The 26,081-nt window shown below is 42.9% G+C and overlaps 1 protein-coding gene and 1 long non-coding RNA gene across 3 annotated transcripts in view; one reads left to right on the forward strand and one right to left on the reverse strand.

The window, feature by feature from the left end:
* The window catches only part of RGS6 (regulator of G protein signaling 6), a 319,358-nt gene extending 309,710 nt beyond the window's left edge, over nucleotides 1-9,648 (reverse strand). For both annotated transcript variants that reach the window (XM_070758388.1, XM_070758379.1), the window contains exon 1: nucleotides 9,160-9,648. The gene's annotated coding sequence lies outside the window, so the exon portion shown is untranslated. The remainder of the gene's footprint in view (nucleotides 1-9,159) is intronic.
* Nucleotides 9,095-20,245, forward strand: LOC139170853 (uncharacterized). The gene is made up of 4 exons (XR_011559673.1): nucleotides 9,095-9,430; nucleotides 16,801-16,876; nucleotides 17,448-17,584; nucleotides 19,323-20,245. It is a non-coding gene; the product is annotated as an uncharacterized lncRNA (long non-coding RNA).
* Nucleotides 20,246-26,081: the final 5,836 nt, after the last annotated feature.

Genomic DNA, 26,081 nt, shown 5'->3' on the forward strand with positions numbered 1-26,081 from the left:
AATCTCTAGGGTTGTGGAAAAGTCCTTTCTCAGTTCCAAGAAGAGCAACTTGTTTACATTCTCCTGCCTTTTCCCCAAGGAGTTTAAGGCAGCATATACGGCTCTATCATGTCTTCCTTGTTGTCATTGTAATCCTCAGAGAAATCCTGCGGGGTAGTTTAGCTTATTAATGCAACATCACCTATTGGATATCATAAACTTGAGGATCTCTATTCTTAATCCAAAAGTAAGCAGCCTCATTTGTGTGTGGGTGTGTGGGTGTGTTGTTGTTCCTAAAAAACATTGTGAAAAATTGGTATGCTGCAAACAAAGAGGCAGCCTCAAGCATATTTGCGTAGCAAGACATTAAAAAAATGATGGAAGGCTGCAGCCCAGAGCTTTGCTCATTAATGTTTCTACCTGTTCAAAAAAAATGAAGCAATGAAAATTTCCTGAAGATTAAAGAGTAAAGGAGACTTCCGTAAATTTGCTTCTAATAAGTGAGAATTTTAAAACCAGGCAAAACATTCATACCGCCTACTTCTTAAAGAGGCAAGACTGTCCTGGCTGCCTTTTTAACAGACCACCCATCCACACGGTCTCGGAAATTCAACTGGACAACTCGCCCCCTCATTCTCATCTCAGCCTCATTTCAAAATTCAACCACATTGGGTCACTTTGAAAGCCTCAATGCCTTCACATGCAAGACTTAAATCATCTAGATATGCTGTGTGGTACTTTGGAACACAACCTAACAAATGGGTTGGTTTGAAGCTCTCTAATCCAAATAAAATAAGATTATTTTATCTTTCAAAATAAATATGCACCTGAAATTTTTGGTCTTGCTTTATATGATATTATTTAAAGGCAGCTTTCTGGCAAATGGATAAATATCTAACCCTCATCCAAATTTTCCATAAAAACAAAACACTAGACTGAGAGAGAGGTTATATTTCTTTCATTCCAGCTGCTCACCAACCCCAATGTTTCTAAAAATAATGCAGGAATAAGATATCAGTTATGATATGACAACGTTTTCCACATAGTAGTACATCAGGACCCATCATTAATTCGGGGGAGGGAGAGCATGAGCACTAAACAAATTTTACCCCATAAGGAATAATGTAAATTATTATTTTATTATTATTATTTATTAGATCTGTATGCTGCCCCTCTCCGAAGACTCGGGGCGGCTCACAACAGTAATACAAAAACAATATAACAGTGAGACAAATCTAATATTAAAATAAAACATATCTAAAACCCCAACAATTTAAAACCATACAACACATACATACCAAACATAAAATATAAAAGCCGGGGAGAGGATGTCTCAGTTCCCCCATGCCTGGCGATAAAGGTGGGTCTTGAGTAATTTGCGAAAGACAAGGAGGGTGGGGGCCGTTCTAATCCCCGGGGGGGAGTTGATTCCAGAGGGCCGGGGCCACCACAGAGAAGGCTCTTCCCCTGGGCCCGCCAAACGACATTGTTTGGTCGACGGGACCTGGAGAAGGCCAACTCTGTGGGACCTTATCGGCCACTGGGATTCGTGCGGTAGAAGGCGGTTCCGGATGTATTCTGGTCCAATGCCATGTAGGGCTTTAAAGGTCATTACCAACACTTTGAATAAACAAATGTAATGTGTTCTAAACCAAAGACAATGCACATTTTTAAAGCAATACATAAAAAGATAGGGTTGTATATCGTTACTTTACAGGTGAAATAAGCCTAAAAATAATAATAAATCCTTAGATTAAATAAAATAAAAACTTCACTTTGCCTTTACTGAGAAGATAAAAGTGCAAAAATACACACAATGGCCACAAACACTGAGACAAAACTGCAAGGGGATAGGCACAAGGCAAGAGTTGCCACATGTCTAACATGTCATCCTTTGTTTCAGCTGGGAAGGATAACAAGTCATGAGGTAACCAACAGCAGCAAGTCCTATCTTGAACATTGAGTGCCAAACGAAAGGATGAATACTGGGACAAAGTTTTCTCATCAAAATGCATCAAGTACCAAATCTGATGAGTTTCAAAGCAGTCAAGTACCAAAGTGCGACTGTACTGTTGCAAATTGCACTTCTAAGGAACAGGCAATGTTTTTAAACAGGTGGTTTGTTGAAAGCTTTATTTCAGAATTGACCAGGTTTCCAAACATCAATGCCTAATTTGGAAAGCTTGTGAAGAATAAAATGTTCCAAACAAGGATGGGCAATACGTAACCATCCAGGTATTATCATACACTAACTTCTAGCAAACATTGACCACTTGTGAAAATGAAGAGATCAGCAGTCTTCTCTAATCAAGACTATTATGCTCCAATTCTTTCTTATTCTTCCTGGTTTTCTGTCTGGAGTGACAGTGTCCCCATTCCATTCTGGGCATGTAATTATTAGATATCAAAGTAAGACCTGCAAGAGAGTGATTCAATTCCTCATGGAACTCTACTGCTTTTAGACTATTATGGAGTTGCTTTGTAGACTGATGGGATACAAATTTAATAAATGAATACTACACTTCAAACAATTTCTTAATCAAGTCTGTCTCAGAGGAGTGTTGTGAAGATAAAATTGAATGGAAAATTCTATCCAAGTGACCAATTAGGTCTCACAGAGTTGGCCTTCTCCGGGTCCCGTTTGCCAGATAATGCTGGCTGGCAGGACCGCAGGGGAGAGCCTTCTCTGTTGCGGCCCCGGTCTTCTGGAACCAGCTCGCCCCCAGAGATTTGTACCGCCTCCCACTCTGCTCGCCTTCTAAAAAGCATAAAAAACACACTTATGTCAGCAGGCCTGGGGCCGTTGAGTGGGAGTTCTCCGCTCCAGCCACGAATATGTATGAGTGATGACTGTGTGCTGTTTTATTGGGTTTTAACTTTTATGTCTGTTTTTACATTATGTACTGGGGTAATTTAATATTTGTAATGATTTTATTACATTTTATTACAGATGACCTGAATCCATCAGAAGGGCGGCCTATAAATAAGTAAGTAAGTAAGTAAGTAAGTAAATAAATAAATAAATAAATAAATGTCTTAATGTTCTAGAACAGGCCTGGGCAAGGGGCGGCCAATAGGCCGCATCCGTCCCGCCTGCTGTCTGTGATCGGCCCACAGTGGTCAGGGTCCGCTCCAGTGTGAGGATGAAAGAGCTCACCGCGTCTGCTGGGACTCCTCCGGTTCCTGATGAATCATGAGGCAAGCAGGAACCGGAGGAGTCCCGGCAGACATGGTGAGCTCTTTCATCCTCGCACTGGAGTGGACCCCAACCTCCTACCAAAATCGGCCAAGCACAGAAACCATGCAAACACCCCAGTGCAGTGACTGTGGTGCACCGTGTTGCCGTAAAGCAAACAATTAAGGGTCTGTAGAGTGGGTCTGGGTGTTTAGGTCAGGCCAGAGTCTGGGTCTTTACAGTGTTGGGTAGAACTGAGTTAATTATATTAGTCCGGGCCTCTAAAACCATCCCGATTTTTCATGTGGCCCCATGGCAAAATTAATTGCCCATCCCTGTTCTAGAAGAAAGGCTAGATGTAAATAAAATAGACAAACAATCGTATTTATTTTAAATTCAGGGTTAAAGCATTTGATATTTGCTCATTGAGGATGTAATTGTAGTGTTCTTATCAACATTTTTGCCATACACTAAATAAATAAATAAATCAGAGTTAAATGTTTGCAGGCCTAGGTGTCTCTATGGAATAGTACTGGGCCGCCTGTATTCCTTACTGTGCATGTGCATCTTGCGTTGGTGATTTTATTCTCAGCCGCAGCATAATAATGGACCAAGAGTTACTGTAACATACCCATCAGATTAGACTAATGTATCATCTACTCCATCAAGAATGATGCCTCCTGCTGCTCCCAGAACAGTTTGTTAAAGGAAAAAGGCCTAGTTGGCAAAAATTGGTTTTACCACACTTACAGAAAAACCAAAAGAGAGGTGCCCAGCATGAAATTGCTTGCACTTATATAAAAAGCTTTCTGCATCAAAGCCTGCCTAAATAAATGAATGAATGATATAAATAAATGAATGAATGAATGAATGATATAAATGAATGAATGAATAAATAAATAAATAAATAAATAAAAATAAATAAATAAATAAATAAACAAACGATGTCACATCCATCCATTCAGTTTTTGCATTGCAATCAGCAGAGAGACCCAACACTTAGTGGGCTGTTCCATAAGAGACAAAAGAGAAGTCTGTTATTGGTAGCACACTTCTCTTTTGTGTTATTGGTGTTATTGTGTTATTGGTAGCCCTTGCAGAGCAGAGTCCTGAACAAGACTCATCTCAAATGGTTTTCTTTTTTGTGTGTTCACATTATTGCTGCACACTGATTATTTTTTTATGTGGAAGAAAAGCATGGGGGTATTATTATTATTTTTTAAGAAAGTTGATTTGATTGAAAATACCATTTAATTAAGAAAATTAACTGAACATTCTGTAGAAATTGTAGGGGAGGCATTATCATTTCAAATATTATGCTGACCTACTGAGTTCAACAGGTAAAGGCAGTATTTCTCAAAGAGTGGGCTGGGGCCCCCTGGGGGGACACGGAACAAGCCAGCGGGGCATGTGAACCCAGGAAACGTGCTTTTCTGCTGCAGGGAGTTTTTTGCACCGAAGCATAGCACACAGCACAGAGCAGGAGATATGAAGTGCAGATAACAAACCCTTAAAAAACACCATGGGAAATAACAGAGATAAAAAGTAAGGAGGAGAGAGGCAGAGACAATGAGACAAACATAAGTCTCCCAAAAGCTAAGACGAGGAAATAAGACGAAGCCATACGTAGTGCTTGGCTTCACTGTAACTATGGTGGGAGACGAGGAAAGACTGCTAAGTTTACTGTGTCTAAAAATGTTGGCAGTGGACAGCATGAAGCCAAATAATTTAAGGCATCACTTAAACACATTACACCCCAATCACACTGATAATCCGCTTGCATTTTTTCATTGAAAAAGTGCCAAATATTGCAAACAACCATCCTGACGGAGAGCTGGGGGGGCGCAAAATGTTTACTTCTTCCTAGGCAGGGCATAACGGAAAATAATTGAGTAGCTCTTGGCAAAGGGAAGCAGGTGAATAGAAACACTGAAGAGAGCTCTTGGGTTCCTAGGGTTCTTCCCAACTGAATCCTTTCTGTTCCAGCTCTCCCTATCTCTTATACACTGAAACCAGTATTTCCCAGTCTTTGTAACAAGGCTATTAAGAAGTAGAGACTCTTCCCCTCAACTATTCTGCTCTATCTCACCCATCAATTTCCTGTAAATTAGATCAATCGTTTCCCCAGTGCTCAGGATTCTGAGAGAAATTCAACAGACAGATGGTTGTTACTCCTTGACATTAAGTATAATTACTTTTTTATTTGTTCCTTCAACCTATACGGCTGCCCGACTTACAGGTGACTCTGGGTGGTAAATTAAAATTCAAAACAACAACAAAAAAACAATACATATGTAAGCAAAACCAAGAAAAACCCTGTCAAGCTAGGTGATTGATTAATATACTTCTATTCCTTCTAGAGTGGAGATGAAAATATGCAAAGATAACACTAAAGCTGCAATCCAAACAACACCTGTGTGATAAATATATTGGAAACAGAGATTTCAATTACCCTTGTTTAATTTCAGATGGCGTTCACCAGACTGAAGAAGGTCTACACAGCAACCGTGTATTTATGGTTCACCAATAGACCTGTACCAGCCCTTCCGCTGTTACAGGTTTATTGATAAATAAACCTGTTACAGATATTGATAAAATTGAACGGGTCCAAAGATGGGCTACAAAAATGGTGGAAGGTCTTAAGCATAAAACATATCAGGAAAGACTTAATGAACTCAATCTGTATAGGAGGACAGAAGGGATAGGGGGGACATCACCGAAACATTTAAATATGTTAAAAGGTTAAATAAGGTTCAGGAGGGAAGTGATTTTAATAGGAAAGTGAACATAGGAACAAGGGGGCACAATCTGAGGTTAGTTGGGGGAAAGATCAGAAGCAACATGAGAAAATATTATTTGACTGAAAAAGTAGTATATGCTTGGAACAAACGTCCAGCAGACGTGGTTGGTAAATCCACAGTAACTGAATTTAAACATGCCTGGGATAAACATATATCCATCCTAAGATAAAATGCAGGAAATAGTATAAGGGCAGACTAGATGGACCATGAGGTCTTTTTCTGCCATCAATCTTCTATATTTCTATGTTTCTAATAAGCAGAAACAATTCCACCCATCAATCATAACCAGGGCTTGGTGACACCTTGATAAGTGACAAAGGCTTCTTCTGGATAAATGAGTTTAGGAGGAATCAATGTGGCCATTATCAAAAGCCAGCTTCTGTGAAGGGCTGTAACAAAATTCCAACAAGGAACCTGTTCAACTGTCTAAACTCTAAAGCAACAAATAAAACAACTTGTTCTTCCCTTCCCAAACCCAGTTCCTACTGTTTAAATACTTGCACCTCCCATAGTGCACAGATGTGAAGTATCTGAAATTGCTCTGAACCTGCTTTCATGGACTGACAGAAGCTTTCACGAGTTAATCACACATTACTACAAGGAAGAAGACATTCTTCACATCTAATTGTAGATATACAGTAGTCCCTCGCTATACCGCGCTTCACCTACTGCGGCTTCACTTCATAGCGGGTTTTTGAGGAAGTCGATCGGCAGATTTAAACAGCCCGCCGAACTCGATCAGCAGGTTTTTTAAAAAAAAATAAATCTAAAATTGTAAATACTGTATTTAAATACTGTATCTAAAATAAATACTGTGTGGGAAGGGTTTATAAACACTTAAAACAATGAAAACTTACCAAACAATTACAATATAAATACTTAAATAAGTACTATCAGTCGATAAATTCCCCATTTCACCTATCGCGGCCGGGTCTGGAACGTAACACCAGCGATAGGTGAGGGACTACTGTATGCACACACCAGGAAATGAACAAAACCTATACATTCAAAGCTTCTTTTCCAACTCATGGGCTCCTCTTTTTTTTGAGCACGTAATGTACAGCTAAAATAAGAGGCAACTTAACCCACAGCCTTGTGGCTTGCATTTAAACAAATATGGATCCTATTTTTATGCACATTTTTTGGACTGCTTGTTGAAACTGCACAACGTAATGCATCCATTGCCAAAGACACTTGTGAAAACATTTTTACTGTGAAATATTATAGCAGAAACGTTTCTGTTTGGTTTTAAAGGGAAATGGCTGCAGGTGTGTTCCTTAGTGTGGTCTAAGTAAGAGAGATAATTAGCTTGCATTTATTTCTAATAAAGCATAATAATAATAATAATAATAATAATAATAATAATAATAATAATAATAATAATAATAATCTGAAAACCGAGCTGCAACGACTCTGGCATAAGCCAGTAAAAGTGGTCCCAGTGGTCCTTGGCATGCTGGGCGCAGTGCCAAAGGATCTCAGCGGACATTTGAAAACCATCGGAATTGACAAATTCTCCATCTGTCAATTGCAAAAGGCCGCTTTACTGGGATCTGCACACATAATTTGTTGCTACATCACGCAGTCCTAGGTGCTTGGGATCATCATCGTCATCATCATCATCATCATCATCATCATCATCATTATTATTATAATCTTTTGTTTCCTGGCCCCATCAAACAATCGGTTGCCTAAAATGCTGTTGATTGACCCAGTCCTGTTCCCTCATTGGGTTTCGGGAAATCCCAATGGGCCACTGAGCCAGTTCCCAATTGCTTTTCGTTGCTTTTCCTCCTGGCTGCGAAGCTAGTTTTAAAAATCAAGCCGTGCTCCGGCTGTACACAAAAGCGACCTGGGTCTTGCACTGAGGCCCGCTCCGTTTAACAACCGAGGGACTAAACTCCCGCAGTAACGCCTTCCGTTCGAACGACCGTCGACCGTCTACTCCGGCCCAGCCAACTCTTTTGAATCATCGCACGACTGGCACCGGCAACGAGGGTGGGGTCACAACCCAGCCACCCGGCAACGTTGCCCTCGCCCTTCGCTCGACCGGTTGCTTAGCGATTTGCCCTGCGGATGTACGTCGCCGCCCTCGGGGCTCGCAGCGCCCGGTTTTCCCGGCCAGCCCCGAAGGCGTTTCTCCCTCCAGACCCGGGAACGAACTCTCTCCGCCGTTTCGGCTACAGCCAACCCTCACCCACCCACCCCATCCCCCGGCAAGCAGGCAGGCAGGGCGGCTGCGGCCCCCCCCCCTCATCCGAGCTCATGAAACCAGGTAGGCACTTTTGCCTCCCCTCCTTAGGATTCCTAGGACTCGGGCAAAAGGGGAAGGCGGCGCAAGGACCCCCGGCGTACCACCCTTTATTTTATTTTATTTTTGTTTTATTGGAGCGAATTCTTCTTCCCCATCTTTTCCGAAAGGGATTTGCACCCCCGGGACCGAGGGTGGGCTCGGAAGGCAGGCCGACCACACCGGGTCACACCAGAAAGGAGGAAGAAAGCGCAAAAAGACGGGAGGGAGGGAGAAAGAGAGCGAGAGAATGAGAGGAAGGGGAAGAGAGGGGGGGGAGAGAAAGAAAGAGAGGGGGAAGGGAAGGAGAGAATGAGAAGGAGAGGGAGAGAGAAAGAGGGAGAGAGAGGGGGAAGAATGAAAAAGAGAGGGAGAGAGGAAGGGAGGGAGAGAATGAGAGAAAAAGAACGAGGGAGAGAATGAGAAAGAGAGGAGGAGAGAGAGAACGAGAACGAGAGGGAGGGAGGGGGGAAGAAATAGAATGAGAAAGATAGGGAAGGAGAGAGAGAGAGAGAATGAGAAAGAGGGAGGGAGAAAGAATGAGAGAGGGAGAGAGGAAGAGACAGAGAGAATGAGAGGGAAGAGAGAAAACGGGAGGGAGAGAGAGAGGGAGAGAGAGAACGAGAGGGAGGGAGAGAGAATGAGAAGGGGAGAGAGAGAATGAGAAAAAAGAGAGGGAGAGAGGAAGGGACAGAAAGAATGAGAGAGGGGGAGAGAAAGAGAACGAGAGGGTGAGAGAGGGAGGGAGAAAGAGAATGAGAAAGAGAGGGAGAGAGGAAGGGACAGAATGAGAGAGAGGGAGACAGAATGAGAAAGAGAGGGAGGGAGAGTGGGGGAGAGAAAGAATGAGAAAAAGAGGGAGAGAGGAGACCATGCAATATCGAGGCATACCGTTGCAGGGCAACTGCGATTACCTTAGCAACCGAGGCTCGGCGATGGGTCCCCTTCTGCTTTCAGATTTCGGCTGGGCGGCAGAGTCCAGCCTGGCGCATGGCCTGGAGGGCTAGTGAGGGCGGGCGGGCAGGCGGGAGAACCAGAGCGGCGAAAGCTGGCGGAATGCAAAGAGCCTCCCCGTCGCTTCTGCGGGGATCTCTCTCGCTCTCCCACCACCACCCCACCCCGCGCCGCCTCTTCAAGCAAGACACGCTCGGTCTGCTGGGACGCGCCTACCGGCGGACGAACGAGGTAAGTCAGTCAGGGGAGGCGGCGGGGGGCTCCGGGGCCGGGGCTCCAAGGTGGACCCTGAAGGGTTGGAGCAACCCACAAGGACATGCTCCGTGGGGGGGGGGAGTGTCACGGCCTTCCCGCTGCCCGCCGTCTCTCCCCATTCACTCCGAGCCCGCGCGCATAATTCTCCCGCCGCTTCGGGGGAGCCGCGAGGAAGCAGTCGTGGCTTGAGGCGGACGCCGCGAAGGCGAAGCGAAGTCCGAGGTTTCTTCCCTGGCGAAAGCAGCTTGACTGCAGCAGCGAGCAGCTCCCTCTGCAGGCCGCGTGCGGGAATTGCGCCTGCTTGTTTTTGCTTTCCACCTGGAGACGGACGGGGCGAGCGGCTCGGCGGGCGAGCGCTTTGGCCTTATAAGGAACCGCCTACCCAGCGATGCCTCCTTAGTTAATGTATAGAATTTCCGCCGCTTACTTGTCGGAATGGAAGAAGCCGGTGGTCTCTCGCATGACTGGGAGCAGGCTGAAGCCCTCACCAAGGGCTGCGCTATGTACAGGCCTGGCAAATTGTGCGTTAAGTCTAAGACAGGAGTCTTCAACCTTGGTAACTTTAAGACTTGTGGACTTCAACTCCCAGAATTCCTCAGCCAGCAAAGTTGAAGTCCACAAGTCTTAAAGTTGCCAAGGCTGGAGAACCCTGGTTTAAGATGCTTGGAGTCTTAAGGTCAGTGAAGGGCTGCAAAATATTTTAGTACCACACTGTGGGCATGGCTTATTTTGTGGGTATGGCTTGCCGGCCATGTGACCAAGTGGGAGTGTCTTGATGATCATATGACCGGGGATGGCTTAAAGCTGGCCAACTTGACCAGGGTTTGAGTTAGGGTTAGGGTGCCTGGCTCTCCTCGTCTCAAAGAGATACACTTCAGTGTGCCTTCCATCCCCTGTCCAATTGTCTCTCCTTATCTCATTTATCTTTTCTTCCTTTCAAATATGTTCACCTATACTTCTATATCTTTTCTTCTATTCTTTTTTTTACTTATATTATTACATATCTTTCTCTTCAATGTGTATTTATGTATTGGACTAAATAAATAAATAAATAAATAAATGTGCTATTACTAAACATCCAAAATATGCTATTTAATTCTGTGTACATATGCCATATGGGTACACACATATTACACACAGGCCAGCGGTGGGCTACGAGCCGGAACGCTAAATTGCACTCACCACCGCGGCTGGTAAGTTCTTGTGGGACCAGCGCACTTTTGCTGCTGCACCTGTGGAGGAAGCGAAATGGCGCACGAAGCCGCAGATAAAACCTCGCTGAAACAGGGGCGCAATTTTTCTACCTCCAGAGGTGCAGCAGCAAAATCTCGCTGGTCCCACAAGAACTTATGAGCGCTGCGGCGAGCACAATTTAGGGTTCGGGCTCCTAGCCCACAGCTGAGACAGGCACACAAAAATATACATTATATAAATTGTATGTGTATGTACACACACGCACACACACACACACACAGCTCTTCTAAAATTATACACATTCAACTTCATTTACTGCGATAGGAAAAACATACCCAGAAATTCAAAATTTTTCTACCGGTTCTGCGTACCTGACCATACCCGTAGGAGCCCATCACTGGCTGGGAGTTAAGTCTAAGACAGGGGTCTCCAACCTTGGCAACTTTAAGATGTGTGGACTTCAACTTCCAGAATTCTTCAGCCAGCAAAGAATTCTGGGAGTTGAAGTCCCCACATCTTAAAGTTGCCAAGGCTGGAGACCCCTGGTTTAAGATGTTTGGGGTCTTAAGATCCTTGGAGGGGTGAAGTTGAGGAAGATGCAAAGATGGCAGCCTTTGGACATCCCTCACAGCAAGTCAGGCTTACTCATCAGTGTGGGAGTTCAATATTTAATCCTCCTATATTTACCTCAGGGGTGTATGAGGTGCTCAGGGAGGGGGTAGAACCTCTGGTTGAAGGGACATGTTGTGTCCTTTTACGGCAGCTCATTTAGGGCAGCTCGTGTTCACCTTTGTTCCCCACCTGTCACTCAGCTCTCACCTGTGGCTCCTAGTAGCTGTAGTATGCACAGCGGCCACACTCCAGGCAACAGCTTTGACAGGCTGACCAAACCAGGCTGAGAGTAGCCGTTGGGTCATTGACCTTTGGCGAGATAGGGACTTGTCTATCCCGAGCATGTGAAGAGAGATTCCAGTTGACTTGAGTGAATGAAACCTACTAGAATAGGTCAATGGTCATGAAGGCGATTTCTGCAAGCGATGTGGTATGCTAAGAGCACGGCAAGACACAGAAGACACCCTGGTCCACTACTAGGAGAAGGGGAATGAGCCGGGGTGGCGCAGCAGGTAGAGTGCTGTACTGCAGGCCACTGAAGCTGACTGTAGATCTGAAGGTCAGCGGTTCAAATCTCATCACCGGCTCAAGGTTGACTCAGCCTTCCATCCTTCCGAGGTGGGTAAAATGAGGACCCAGATTGTGTGGGCAATAGGCTGGCTCTGTTAAAAAGTGCTATTGCTAACATGTTGTAAGCCACCCTGAGTCTAAGGACAAGGGCGGCATAAAAATCAAATAAATAAATAAATATATTCTGACTGCAAACCAATGAGGGGCTACCAAAATTTTTACTACCACACTGTGGGCATGGATTATGCATTTTGTTTCAACATTTTTCAGGGCAAATTTATTTATTTATTTATTAGATTTCTATGCCGCCCTTCTCGAGGTGACTCAGGGCGGCATACAACAATTGGGTGTTCTGGGGTGGAGTTCCATTTTCGCTACTCCACTATGTTCCCCCCTATCCGGGCAGTAGCCCACTCCTGATTATCTACTATATAAACTGTATGTACACATACGAACCCACAGCTCTTCTAAAATTATACACATTCAACCTCATTTACTGTGATAGGGGGGGGGGGAATCAAACTTTTGCTACCGGTACTGTGTACCTGACCTAATTTTTTCTACCGGTACTGCGTACCTGTTCGTACCTGTAGAAGCCCACCACTGCTGCAAACCTCCACTGCCTTGTGGCTATATCCATCATTGGAGAAGGCTTCAGGAGTAAACCTGGAGGCAAAATCCAGAGCCGGAATCCCGGAAGCAGTTCCTGACTGTGTACAGCCACCTTCTGATAACTCCTGCAACGTAGCTGGAACCAATCGCATTGGCCTTTGCTATTCCATTGGATTATTTCAGAGATGAGCATGGAGGGGATCTGCTGGTTGGGTAACAGTCTATCCTCCATACTAACCTACCCAGGGTTCGTGCTCTGGGGAATCCAGAGCACGATACCGTGGTCTTTTGAGACCGAAGGATGCCAATGCAGATATTTACCTCAGCGACAAGCCTGTGAGGTAGATTGGGCTGAGAAAAAGAGAGTCACTGGCCCAAAGTCAATTAGCTTTCATGCCTACAGTAGGACTACCACTTCCTATGTCCCGGTTTCTAGCCTGATGCCTTAACCACTAGACCCCACTGGCTCCATAGGCCACAATCTATCAATCCACTGATCTGAATAAAGACAAAAGTGGCTTTTTTCATGATTAAGCAAATATTTGAAGGGGAAAAGATGGAATTGCTTTTGATTGTCATAGTGTCTTGATGGCAGGAGCAGTGTGGGTGCTTTCCTTACTTGAGGGCCATGTAATGTCCTCTACTTGAAAGAGTTTGCCCAAGAAATAAATTTCCTTGAAGAAATCCTGCAGGCAAAGCTGGCAATTTGTTTCACTAGTATCAAGAACAGGCTGTCTTGAAGATTGACAGTCATCTTTGTTTTAGAGAAGTAGATTCAAGGTGATTGAACAGTGGATCTGTCTTGAGGGCAGATCTATCCGAGGAAGAAAAACACTCAAGCTTGGGAAATAAAGAGAGATATTTTAGAAGGACATCAAGGTTCTTCTTGGTAGATGCTAAAGTCATCATCTTAAAGAAATACAATCTAAAAGCCAGGGATGAAATACATCTAATCCTCATTTTACAACCTCAGTTGGGACTAGAATTTCCATTGCTAAGCAAGGTGGATTTTAAGTGGGTTGTGCCCAGTTTTACAACCAATTGTTGCTAAGTGAGTTCCTGCAGTTGTTAAGTGAATCTGACTTCCCCTGTTCATTTTGGTCATCACAAATGGCAATGATGTGACCCTGGGATGCTGCAACCCATTGTAAATGCCTGCTGGTTGCCAAGAGGCTGGATTTTGACCCCGATAACCATGGGAGTGTTGTGACCATTGAAGGGATGGCGACTTGTAGGCCACTTTTTGCAATGTTGTTGTAACTTTGAATGGTCGCTAAACAAGTAATTGTAAATGTGATTTCCTCATGGGGAGAAACATAAGTCACAGGAACCAGACCTTGCAGTGGCTTTAAACTCTGTTTTGCAACCTCTACTAAATAATAATAATAATAATAATAATAATAATAATAATAATTATTATTATTATTATTATTATTATTATTATTATTATTATTAATTAGATTTGTATGTACTCCTGTCTTTTCAGATGGACTGGCCAGAAACACGCTCACCCAAAATTAATTAATTTATTTATTTTATTTATTTTATTCAATTTTTATGCCGCCCTTCTCCTTAGACTCAGGGCGGCTTGCAACAGGTTAGCAATAGCACTTTTTAACAGAGCCAGCATATTGCCCCCACAATCCGGGTCCTCATTTTACCCACCTCGGAAGGATGGAAGGCTGAGTCAACCTTGAGCCGGTGATGAGATTTGAACCGCTGACCTACAGATCTACAGTCAGCTTCAGTGGCCTGCAGTACAGCACTCTACCTGCTGCGCCACTGGCTCTCTAAAATGCTCTTCATTTCCAAGGACACTGAAGTCTGTTGGACAAATGTATGTATTCTTACTATCCTATATTCATTATAGCAATAGCAAGAGCATTTAGACTTATATACCGCTTCACAGTGCTTTTACAGCCTTCTCTAAGCGGTTTACAAAGTCAGCATGTTGCCCCCAACAATCTGGGTCCTTATTTTACCCATCTCAGAAGGATGAAAGGCTGAGGCAACCTTGAGCCAGTGGTGAGATTTGAACTGCTGAACTATAATAAGGTGAAGTAGCCTGCAGTGCTGCACTCTAACCACTGTGCAAACCGGCTCTTATGAACAAACTTGAGCAAATATATGTTTTACATTTGAGTTAGATTCAGAAATTTGGAAAGGATTTGCTCAAATACCTTTGACGGATTATTCAGCCTCTTTTGAAGAACTGTAAGGGAGGAGAACCTACTACTGCATAAACATCCTTTCTCAGCCGTTAACCAGGAAAATTACAATTATTAATAATTTATCTAAGCTGAAATCTGTATTTTTGACCAATTAATTCTCATCTTGTTCCTCCAAGATTACAAAGAATAACTTCTCTGTGATGCTACTTTAGATATCTAAAAACTGATGGTATACCTTTCTGCAGTCTTCTATATACAACATAGCTAAATGTTGTTAACTTGTAGGACTTGGTTTCCAACCCCTTCAACATCTTAGTATTCATCCTCTGAACATGATCCAGTTTGTTAATATCGTGTGTTCATCAGAACTGGACACAATATTGAAGGGAAAGTGACCAAAGCAGACTAAAATGATAAATCCTTTACATTATCCCGTCAAACATTTTTCCAACCTAGGCTTTCCCAAACAGAATAAAAATACTCTAAAAGGGGCATTAGACAGCCATCTGAGAATATATATTTTTTTACTTTAGATCTATTATTTATTGACTGAGAAAATGTATGTGCCTGCTTATTTTAAGTACATAATTCTGTGCAACAATATGATATAAAACCATAATGCATTACAGGGAAGACAGTGTAAGGAATCATTGGATGATAATGATTTTTTAATCAATTCCCATGTTAAAGGATAGCAATAACAATAGCACTTAGACTTTTGGTATATACCGCTTCATAGTGCTTTACAGCCCTCTCCAGGCAGTTTACAGAGTCAGCATATTGCTCCTGACACTCTAGGTCCCATATTAAAGGATAACAATACACCTAGACTTATGGTATATACCTTTTCATAGTGCTTTAAAGCCCTTTCTAGACAGTTTACAGAGTGAACATATTGCCCCTAACACTCTGGGTCTTCATTTTACCAGCCTTGGAAGGATGGAAGGCTGAGTCAACCTTGAGCCAGTCAGGATCGAACTGCTGGCAGTTGGCAAAGTTTGCCTGCAACACTGCATTCTAACCACTGCGCCACTAAGGATAGATACCATCTGTCTATTGTTACCCACTGGGAATTTGCAACATCTAGTCTCAATCTGTATTAGCGACATTTTGAGTACCAAAGTTATTAGAGGCGATCACTGTATCAAATAATAATAATAATTATTATTATTATTATTATTATTATTATTATTATTATTATTATTATTAATTGGATTTGTATGCCGCCCCTCTCCATAGACTCGGGGCGGCTAACAACAATGATAAAAACAGCATGTGACAATCCAATAATAAAACAACTAAAAACCCTTATTAAAAACCAAACATACACACAGACATACCATGCATAACTTGTAATGGCTTAGGGGGAAGGATTTTAAAAACCACCACTGTTAGTTTGTATAAATATTTGTAATTGTTAAATCAGTTTGACATAAATAATTTAAAAATGAAGCAGAACAAGTATTTATCTCATAAAATTTATCTCATAAATTTGTTAATTTTTTTCCCTCCAACAAAAAAAATAACTAAATTGATTACAAAGAATATGATGGAAAAACAGAAAACACAGTTTAAAAGACAGCTAGATGTTCAGGTTGTAAGAGGTAAAATATTTGAGTGCAGAACAAACATAACTCAACAAGTCACAAAATTTAACATTTATTCTTCACTAAGCAGTCAATTGTATCATTGTACTGTATTTCTATGTACAGTATCACTATTACTCTCTTCTTTCTTAAAGAGGAAAGAAAGAACAAAGAAAAGGAGATCAAATAGCTTCTTATGGTCTGTCCTTATTGGAAGGTGGATGGGAGAAATGGAGAGAACAGGAGGGGAGTGAGAAAAAGAAATATCAATACAGACTGATAATTTATTGATATGATAGAGGTGTTGATATGAATATAAATATTAGTTAGAAAGATGTAATAATATACGTTATGGAAATGTTTGTATGATATATGCTTTGATATATGTATGAATATGAAGTTTATAAAAATAAAAAAATGGAAAAAACTTATAGTCATTAGTTCTATGTTATTTTTCTCTGTTTCATTAAATGAAAAGTGAAATAGAGTGAAATTGATATCTTAACGTTTTTCATTTACACATATTAATTTTATTCTAAGACAGGGTTTAATGTATATGAAGACTCAAATTCTCTGTATGCTTCTTGCTTCTTTCTCCTAGGAGACATGGTCCTTCAATGTTGTGACAATACATTTATGGACCAGTTAGTCAATGGTTTGAAGATCTGGTGTTACTGGTGAGGATAAAGATATTCCTTACAGATATATGGAGTGTAACAAGATATGGTCATTCCAATAATTCTACGAAGCATTTGCCAACTTTGAATTGAACCTGGCCACAGACATCTTTCGGTTTCTCAATTGCCACGCAGAAAGGGAGGAGGGAAAGGAAGTTGGAATACATTACTGGATACAACAAAGATTTTTTTAATGAGAACTAAGGTGATATTTACTGGCAATAGTTAAGGTTGGGGAATGAATGCCTGAGGACCCTGCCAATTAACCCAATTGGCCAAGGTGATCTGTGACACTTGGGGATGGGGTTATTTCCTAGTTTAATTGTACCGAAACTGAAGGAAAGATTTAGATTTGGTTTTCCAATGAAGCTGTGCTGATATAATGTACTCATTAAAGAAGACCTTTGACAAAAACCCAAGTCTCAGAGTTCTGATTTGCTTAGGTTCATTAGTCAGAGCCTTGATAGCATTAGATAGGCAGCAAAACAAATTAATAAATAAATATATTGTTGTTTTGCTTTTTTATTTTTATTTTTTATTTTTCAATTCTGTTCGAATTTTTTTTTAAAAGGAAACACACACAAAGAAGCAGACAACTCCCTGAACTGATGAACAAGAAAAAATCACTTAAGCACAAGCCTTAAAGCTCCAGTCACTCCTAAATTCCAGGAAATGACAAATTTCTTTGGATCTTGGGAAATTCACCAGGTAACTTCTGAAAATCAAAAGGCTGCGTTATGACTCCTGCAGTGCTTCAATCAAATAGATCCATGCCCTGTGCTGTAGTAGAGGGCTATTCCAAACTGCCCTGGCTATAATAATAATAAAGGAAAGACTTTAATGTTCCTTAGCTTCAGACTGCATCTACCCCCAAGACAAAAATTAATTCTTATGCGTGGCTAATTGCTAGCCTTATTCCGTAAAATTCCCCACCTGTCCCTTATAGTGCCGCTACGCTCCCAGGAAAGAGCTTTAAAAACCCATTTGCTGGGAGATATTTTAATCTGATTTTTAAAAGACTATTAATTTATTAAGTCCCTTTGCAATATTGGGAAAGTCACATCAATATCTCTAGACTAATACATCACAATAGGAGTGAGCTGTGTGAGTTTCAAAATAATAGTACATAATAAATCCATCCTGTATTAAAACCCAGCAGAATTTTTATATTATTTCAAGCTGCAGTGGCTTTACTGCTCAGATATAATAGCAAAAAAAAAACCTCTCATCTTTCCATCATAGAGCAAGATAATGTATCATGCTATTTATGGCAGTATTCCAGTTTGATTTATTTTTCTTAAATTTAATGTCATATACTGTACAACAGGGGTCCCCAACCACCGGTCCGCGGACCAGTACCGGGCCGCAAGGCATGTTGCACCGGTCCGCGGAGTCAGCAGCTGTTGTGGAGCCGGCGAGTGCCAAGCTGTTTCCTGTCTCTTTCCCCTCGTGTTCACTCGGGACCGCCGTTTCCATCGGGCTGAGAAAACCTTTACTTGCTTGCTTGCTTTCTTCCTTTCCTGTCTTTCTTCTCTTGTCGAAAGTGGTCTATTTCCTCCTTGCGAAGCCCTCGCAAAGCCCTTACTCTGCCTGCAGCTCAAACGGAAAGGCTTTGGCATTGTGCAGCTCTTTTTTTTTGCTAGGCTCCCCCACCCTATTCCCGGGGTCCTGGGTGGGAGCGAAGCCAGTGGTGTGCGTGTGACCATGAAACCCCCACCACCAGCTCTGGTAATTTTCTTTTGGAAGGATTCCTTGCTGCAAGAAAATTACCGGATCTGGTGGTGGGCACTCCAAGCAGGCTGCGATCACAAAGGAAGGTGACTGTGTCCATGGAGGCACCTCCCCCTCCTCTGGGATTCCTTGCTGGAATCCCAGCCGGAGCGGGCGGTGGCGGGGGGGTGTCCTCTGAATCTGCTGAAAGGCAAACGGCAGTCCCGAGTGAACATGAGGGGAAAGAGACAGGAAACCGCCCCTTCCTACACTTCCTCCCTCTGTCACCTCGGTTCCCCCGCAAAATTAAAAAGGGGGGGAGGGAAGAGAGACAATGGAATGATAAGCTATACCCTCATGCTTAATCCCGCCCAAAACCACACCCCTTTCCGCCCCCACCGGGCCATAGAAAAATTGTCTTGCTGAAACTGGTCCCTGGTGGAAAAAAGGTTGGGGACCACTGCTGTACAAGATTTTTTTTTAAAAAAAAAGAAAAACCAGTAAGTTACCTGCAAAATGAGGTAATATCTTCTTTTTAAAATAACTGTGCAGGCTCAAAACACATTTAGCATCACGTTTCTAAGCCTTGCAGTCAAGCATCCAATTTTATTTCCTGCTTTTCTGCACATATCTTGGAGATTTAAGAGAAGACTGCAAAAGCCATAAAATGCAAAGATTGAAATAAATTTGTTGAAAGAAGGGCATGAATTCATTTGTCCTACCTGTTTTCTAACAGGGTCTGAATTGATTTGTCCTATCAAAGCCAGCAGGACCAGTCAGTTGGTAGAGGCTGGGCGGAACCAAGCCAGGAATCACTTGGACTTGAAGGATTTGGTTAATGACAGCAACCGACATAGTCAAAATTGTTGTCATTAAATCTTGTGTTATCATACTTTACAACCATATCACTTAATGACAGAGATTCCAATCCTTATTAATGTCATAACTCAAGGACTATCTGTATATACAAAGCATTTCTCCGCAGTCTGCATTGGTTGCCGATCAATTTCCGATCACAATTCGAAGTGTTGGTTATGACCTATAAAGCCCTTCATGGCATCGGACCAGAATATCTCTGGGACCGCCTTCTGCCACACAAATCCCAGCGACTGGTTAGGTCCCACAGAGTTGGCCTTCTCCAGGTCCCGTCGACTAAACAATGTCGTTTGGCAGGACCCAAGAGAAGAGCCTTCTCTGTGGCGGCCCCGACCCTCTAGAACCAGCTCCCCCCGGAGATTACAACTGCCCCACCCTCCTTGCCTTTCGTAAAGTTCTTAAGACCCATCTCTGCCGTCAGGCATGGGGGAACTGAGATATCTCCCCCGGGCCTATACAGTTTATACATGGTATGTTTGTGTGTATGTTTGCTTTTAATAATGGGGTTTTTACTATTTTTTAAATTATTAGATTTGTTCTTACATTGTCTTTGTTATTGTTGTGAGCCGCCCTGAGTCTACAGAGAGGGGCGGCATACAAAGCTAATAAATACTACTACTACTACTACTACTACTAATAATAATAATAATAATAATAATAATAATAATAATAATAATAATTTCATACTTACTGCTTTTGTTTTTCATTTAATAGTATTCAGTGTGTATATATAAAAAAAATTGCATGAATGTTTGACAGGTTGGGTGATGATTTGTTGCTGATCCAGAGTATAATTTAGGAAATATAGGATGCTTGTGGAATATAAACTTGTTTATTTGCTTGCTTATTCATTTGCTTCCTTTCTTGAAAAAAAAATCGTCACATGTATTTGTTTCCTGTGACTAAAACTACATTTCACTGGCCAAGGAAAAGATGCTATTGAATGTAATAGAAATAAGGTTACAGGTATATACCAGTATTTCTAATTCCATCAAGTATATTTAGACCATTTAATGACCAGCTACCATATCATCTTTTGTATTTATGTAGAGAATTTTTTAAAAAGCGTTTTATATAACATTGTCAATTGCATTTAAATGTCAGTTCAGATAACACAGCACTTGTTATTGTGCTATAAATTTAGAACCTCAAATGTCTCAACCTCTTTGCAGAAGGTCTGCTTATTTTGTAAATATTTAATACCTCTACTTAGGCAATGAATTGATTAGTAAGGATGAAAACTTTACAAGCAGAATAAAGATTGTTCTTACACAATGGAGAGTCAAATGCCATTTGGAAAAATACCAATAATGTTTTCTATACCATTTTGTTCTCTCTTTCTGCTTAAGTTTTAGCATTTTTTTTTTTAAATCATGAAATTTCCTGATACAGGTAGTCCTTGATAATTGGGATCAGAATTCTTATCAAAATTCCAAGCTTTTATTTCTTTCCTAATGGGTTTGCACCCATTATTTGCTTTTACATTGATTCCTATGGGAAAAATTGCTTCTGCTTAAGAACGTTTCTACTTAAGACCCTGGTCACAGAACGAATTAAGTTCTTAAGTAGAGGTACCACTGTATGGTAGAATAGCTCTATTAAACCTTTAGCCAAATTAAACATGGACAATTAAATGTATGCTTACATTTAACCTATTAGTGTCTGTATGTTGACTGTATGACTGTAACTTGTTGCGTATATCCTAAGATTTTTATTAATATTGCTTCTTCATTGCTTATTTGACCCCTATGACAATCATTAAGTGTTGTACCACATGATTCTTGACAAATGTATATTTTATTTTATGTACGTTGAGAGCATATGCACCAAGACAAATTCCTTGTGTGTCCAATCACACTTGGCCAATAAAATTCTATTCTATTCTATTCTATTCTATTCTATTCTATTTGTTTTCACTTACCGGTAAGTCAAGATTAGCATGTGCTCAAACAATGCAATATTTGATTTATTCCAAATTGTAAATTGATAGGAGATCACGTTAATATGAACCAAAATTCAGTTAATGCGAAGCTTACGCAGGTGCAATTGCCATTGGGGTTTTAGACGCTGCTGCTAATTTTCACGTGTGCAAAATGGAAAAAAGCAAAATTCCTTCACAGGAAAACAGTAAAGGGATTCCCTCTTAACGAATTTGAAATTATCTTGTGAGCTGTAAAAGTCATGAAGTGGACATTATGGCCTCAACTGAAGCATGCAAATTCGCCAAGATGTAGATAAAGCCCTCTGCATCTAACTGCATGTGTCTGAAGATTTAAAGTTGGAGAAAACCATTCCATCTGTGCCACTGAATTTTTTTCAGTACATTTTATTTATTTTTTTGGTCTTTCAACATCTCATGTCATGAGCATTTGCTTTCTGAGTTTCATACATCCATACAATAGTCTTAACAATGCATACTTTTTTAAAAAAAAATTGTTACAGTTCATTATCATTTTATTTTTGCTTCATGTCTCATATTTCTTCTCATCTTAATATCCGTCTTTTAATATTTTCCCCCTTTTGTTTTATTTCTATTTTAATTCTCATTTCTTTCCCCTTTTCCTACTCTTCTCCTTCCTTTCTAACAATCAAAGGTGTGGTCTTTTCCCATTTTATAAATTTCTAATATACATGCATACATTTCTATCTTTCAAATATTTTACTGTTTATCTTTTAAGTCCCATACAAAAAACATTTCATTATTACCAATTTTCAATTTTATTATTTTCTAATGTTATTTTATAGTTTCATTTCTGCATACTAGTTCATATAAGTGTTTAATAAAAGTTATTCTTTCCGCATTATGACTCTTCTATATTCATATCTTATAATCAAAAGTCTTATTATTTTTTATTCTTATCACCACAAAAAACCAATTTATTCCAAATTATTTAATTCTATTATACTAATTTCATATACTGTACACATTCTTATTCTTTTTTATCCCTTATATTTTACCCTATTCCATATTTTAAATCCCCCTTTCACCTCTCTTTTTCGGTTGCCTCCCCTAAATTTCTTTCAACTCTTACATTTCTATTCTTAACTCCATTTATCGCTATACTGTCTATCTTTCTCTCCTCTCTTTTTCCCCCTTTGTTGTTGTTGTCATCTTTTCTCCCCCTTTTCTTTCCCTGCCATTTTTACCCTCTGGGTTTCCATCATCCCTTTGTTGTACTTTCTTTCTTCTTGATTTTTCCCCCCAATTCCTCTTTCCCCCCCACTCTTCCAGTGTCCTCAATAGTTTCCTGTTTTACCTGTTCTGCTCTTATTATTCTTTGTATTATATTCTCCAGTTTTAGTTCAGCTTAGAATTCTCATCTGATGCACAGCTGACCAGGCTCACATTATCCTACTTTAGACACATAATGAATAGACCTGGCTCTCTCTGATGCTGGGAAAGGTAGAAAAAGAATCTGCATTTGCTACTACAGTTCCTATTTATATAATAAAAATGCAGAAATAGGTTTTGTTCATTATAAACGCTGTCCAAAGTTCATGGATGTAGCTAATTTAAAAAGTGCGTGTTCTTGTGGAATCATTTCCAAAGTGCCTCTGGGGAGATGGAATTAGAGTTACATCAGCTGATATCTATAGGGTTAACCATCTATTATCTGCAATGAGTATATTATTTTATCTGATAAGTCTGCAGATGCAAAAGAACCGAATAAACACAAGTTTCTTTCTTTCCTTTGAAGCAGATGCGCCATTTGGCAGGAAAGCAAAATATTATAGGAAGTTATGGGCAATGGAAAAACAGCCCACGTTCAAATTAGTTCCAAATGAAATTCCATGTATGTAGGGGAATGTTTGTTCAGGACTTGAATTAGCCTTCTGCAGAGAAAAATGCTATTTTGGTTCTTAGAGGTCATGGGAATGTCCTGATGTCTCGATGGCCTATTCCATCCCATCCTTGGGGACTAGCAAAAAGCAAAATAAAAGCACCTAAATGCTCCATGAGTCTTAAATGTTAATCACTAAAGAGGATTCTTCTCACTCTACATAGATTAATATGCCAATATTTAGTATGGCATTTTCCAACATAGCATTTCCAGCCAGAATGGCTAATAACAGAGTGTTGCAATCACAACTTATCTGAAGGCTGTCAAGTTAGGGAAGAATCAACTCCCAAGTACCTGTAATATACTGTGTATGTTCTGTGCAATTGGTATTTATAGCAGAGGCTGCTAAAATCCAGTTACTTTCTCTTGATAGGACTAATGAAAGGATGTCCTTTATCACAAACTTTGGAAATTATTAAAAACAAACCATTGCAACATCTTCATGAAACTAATTACACTGCTAACAAACCACAGATAATCACAGCCAATAGAGAGATGTCTATGATTTGGGAAAGGCCATGATATGGATATCATTGGCCAAAGCAAAGCAAAGTATGAAGTGGTGCATTTAGATCCATTTTTTGAAACTGCTCATGCACCTGATGACAAACAAGGCATCCTTCTTTGCAAATACAGTGGTACCTCAAGATACGAACCCCTCGTCTTACGAACAACCCGAGATACGAACTCGGGGTTCAGAATATTTTTGCCTCTTCTTACGAACTTTTTTCGTCTTACGAACGCCAAACCCGAACTTCCGGGTTCGGCATTCTGGAGGCTGCTGGGAAGCCCCGCACCCTGGCTGTCACCTTTTAAAACAGCCGGGGGGCTTCCCAGCAGCCTCCCGAAGCCGAAGCCGAAAGTTCGGGTTTGGCGTTCGGCTTCGGGAGGCTGCTGGGAAGCCACCCGGCTGTTTTAAAAGGTGACAGCTGAGCGGCGGGGCTTCTCAGCGGCGGCGGCAGGTTGGTAAGACGGAAAACGTTCGGGAGGCTGCTTTGGGTTTTTGGCTGGGAGGGAGGGCAGGAGGTCCGGCGCTGGGGGAGGGAGTCAGGAAGGTCCTCCTGCTCCCCCCCTCAGCGAAAAACACAAAGATGGTCTGCCGCCGCATGACAGGCAGGGCGGAGCAGTGTGGAGCAAAGGGAGTCTGAAACCACCAGCGGCTTCAGCTTCCCATTGATCCGCGGGCGGCGGCAGACCGCCTTTGTATTTTTGGCTGGAGGGGTAAGCAGGAGGCGCAGGATCGGGCCGGCGGTGGGCACGGGGAGAGGCAGCAGGTCTGCATCCTGGGCGGGTGGGCGGCGGGCGAGGAGGCGCGACCAAGCGGGCCTGGCTCAGGCTCCGGCTAGGACGGGGTGGGCAGCGGCTGGGCACCGCGGCGAGGGTGCGTCCGACTCGGGGCTGGCGGTACCCGACGCAGCGGGGAACATCAGCGTGGGAGGCAGGAGAGAACCAAGCAACCGGAGCGGCATCACCGCCGCTCCCGGCTTGGCTTCCCTGGCCGCCGCAGACAACGCGCGCTGTGATCTTCCGGGCTGGCCAGGCTCAGTGACGGAAGGCGGTGTCAGTCCCGGGAGGCTCGGCTGAAAGGGGCCGAGGCTTGATCCGCTGAGCCTCGCCGGCCCGGAAGATCGCAGCGAGCGTTGCCTGTGGCGGCGAGGGAAGCTGAGCCAGGAGCGGCGGCGACGTTGCTCCCGGCTTGGCTTCCCTCGCCGGCGCAGGCAACGCGCGCTGCGATCTTCCGGGCCGGCCAGGCTCAGCGGATCAAGCCCGGCCCCTTTCGGCCGAGCCTCCCGGGCCAGGCATCTGCCTTCCATCACTGAGCCTCGCCGGCCCGGAAGATCGCAGGGCGCGTTGCCTGCGGCGGCGAGGGAAGCCGAGCCGGGAGCGGCAGCGATGCTGCTCTGGTTGCCTGGTCCTCTCCTGCCTCCCACGCTGATGTTCCCTGCTGCGTTGGGCGCCGCCAGCCCCGAGTCAGACGCACCCTCGCCGCCGCGCCCAGCCGCTGCCCGCCCCATCCTAACCGGAGCCTGAGCCGGGCCCGCTCGGTCGCGCCTCCTCGCCCGCCCATCCGCCCGCCCAGGATGCAGACCTGAAAAACGTGGAGGCTGGTGAACAAAGGCCAGAACTTTCGGCTTATGGATGGATGGGAGGAGCTAAGCGGCCGGAGGAATCAATGCCGCTGGGCTGGCAACATCTCCCCAATGTAAAAAGCCGCTGGGCTGGCTTAGCTCCTCCTGTCCAGCCCGAAGCCGAAAGAAAAACGGGGAGGCTGCAGGAGTCGGGATGTGTGGAAGAGGTCCGCGGGAGAACTGGGGGGACCCCAGCCCACGCCTGCTGCTTGCTCTCCCGGAAAGACCCCAGCCCACACCTTCGGGAGATTCCCAGCTGGGTCCCTTCCACGGGGCAGTGGCCACGGCTCCCCCCAGTTCTCCCGCTGACCCTTTCCACACACGCACACCATCCCCAGCCTCCGCACCACCGGTTGGCTGTCATCTTCTAAAGAAGCAAGAAGAGGAGGAGGAGCTGGGTGCCGGTGGTGGTGGAGGAAGGCGCCCAGCTCCTCCTTCTCTTCTTGCTTCTTTAGAAGATGACAGCCGGCCGGCGGCGCGGAGAATGTGGCCCGGAGGATGGGACGGAGGCGGAATACAGGAGGAGGAGGAGGAGGGAGGCCAGGAGGGAGAGGGGGAAGGAGGGAGGGAGGAAATCAGAGAAGACGCACGTACAAACCGCCCGTGCGTTTCCCTCCCTTCCCTTCCAGTCATTGCATGCCGGACAGT

The sequence above is a fragment of the Erythrolamprus reginae genome, chromosome 1, assembly GCF_031021105.1.
Source record: "Erythrolamprus reginae isolate rEryReg1 chromosome 1, rEryReg1.hap1, whole genome shotgun sequence".
Lineage (NCBI taxonomy): Eukaryota > Metazoa > Chordata > Lepidosauria > Squamata > Dipsadidae > Erythrolamprus > Erythrolamprus reginae.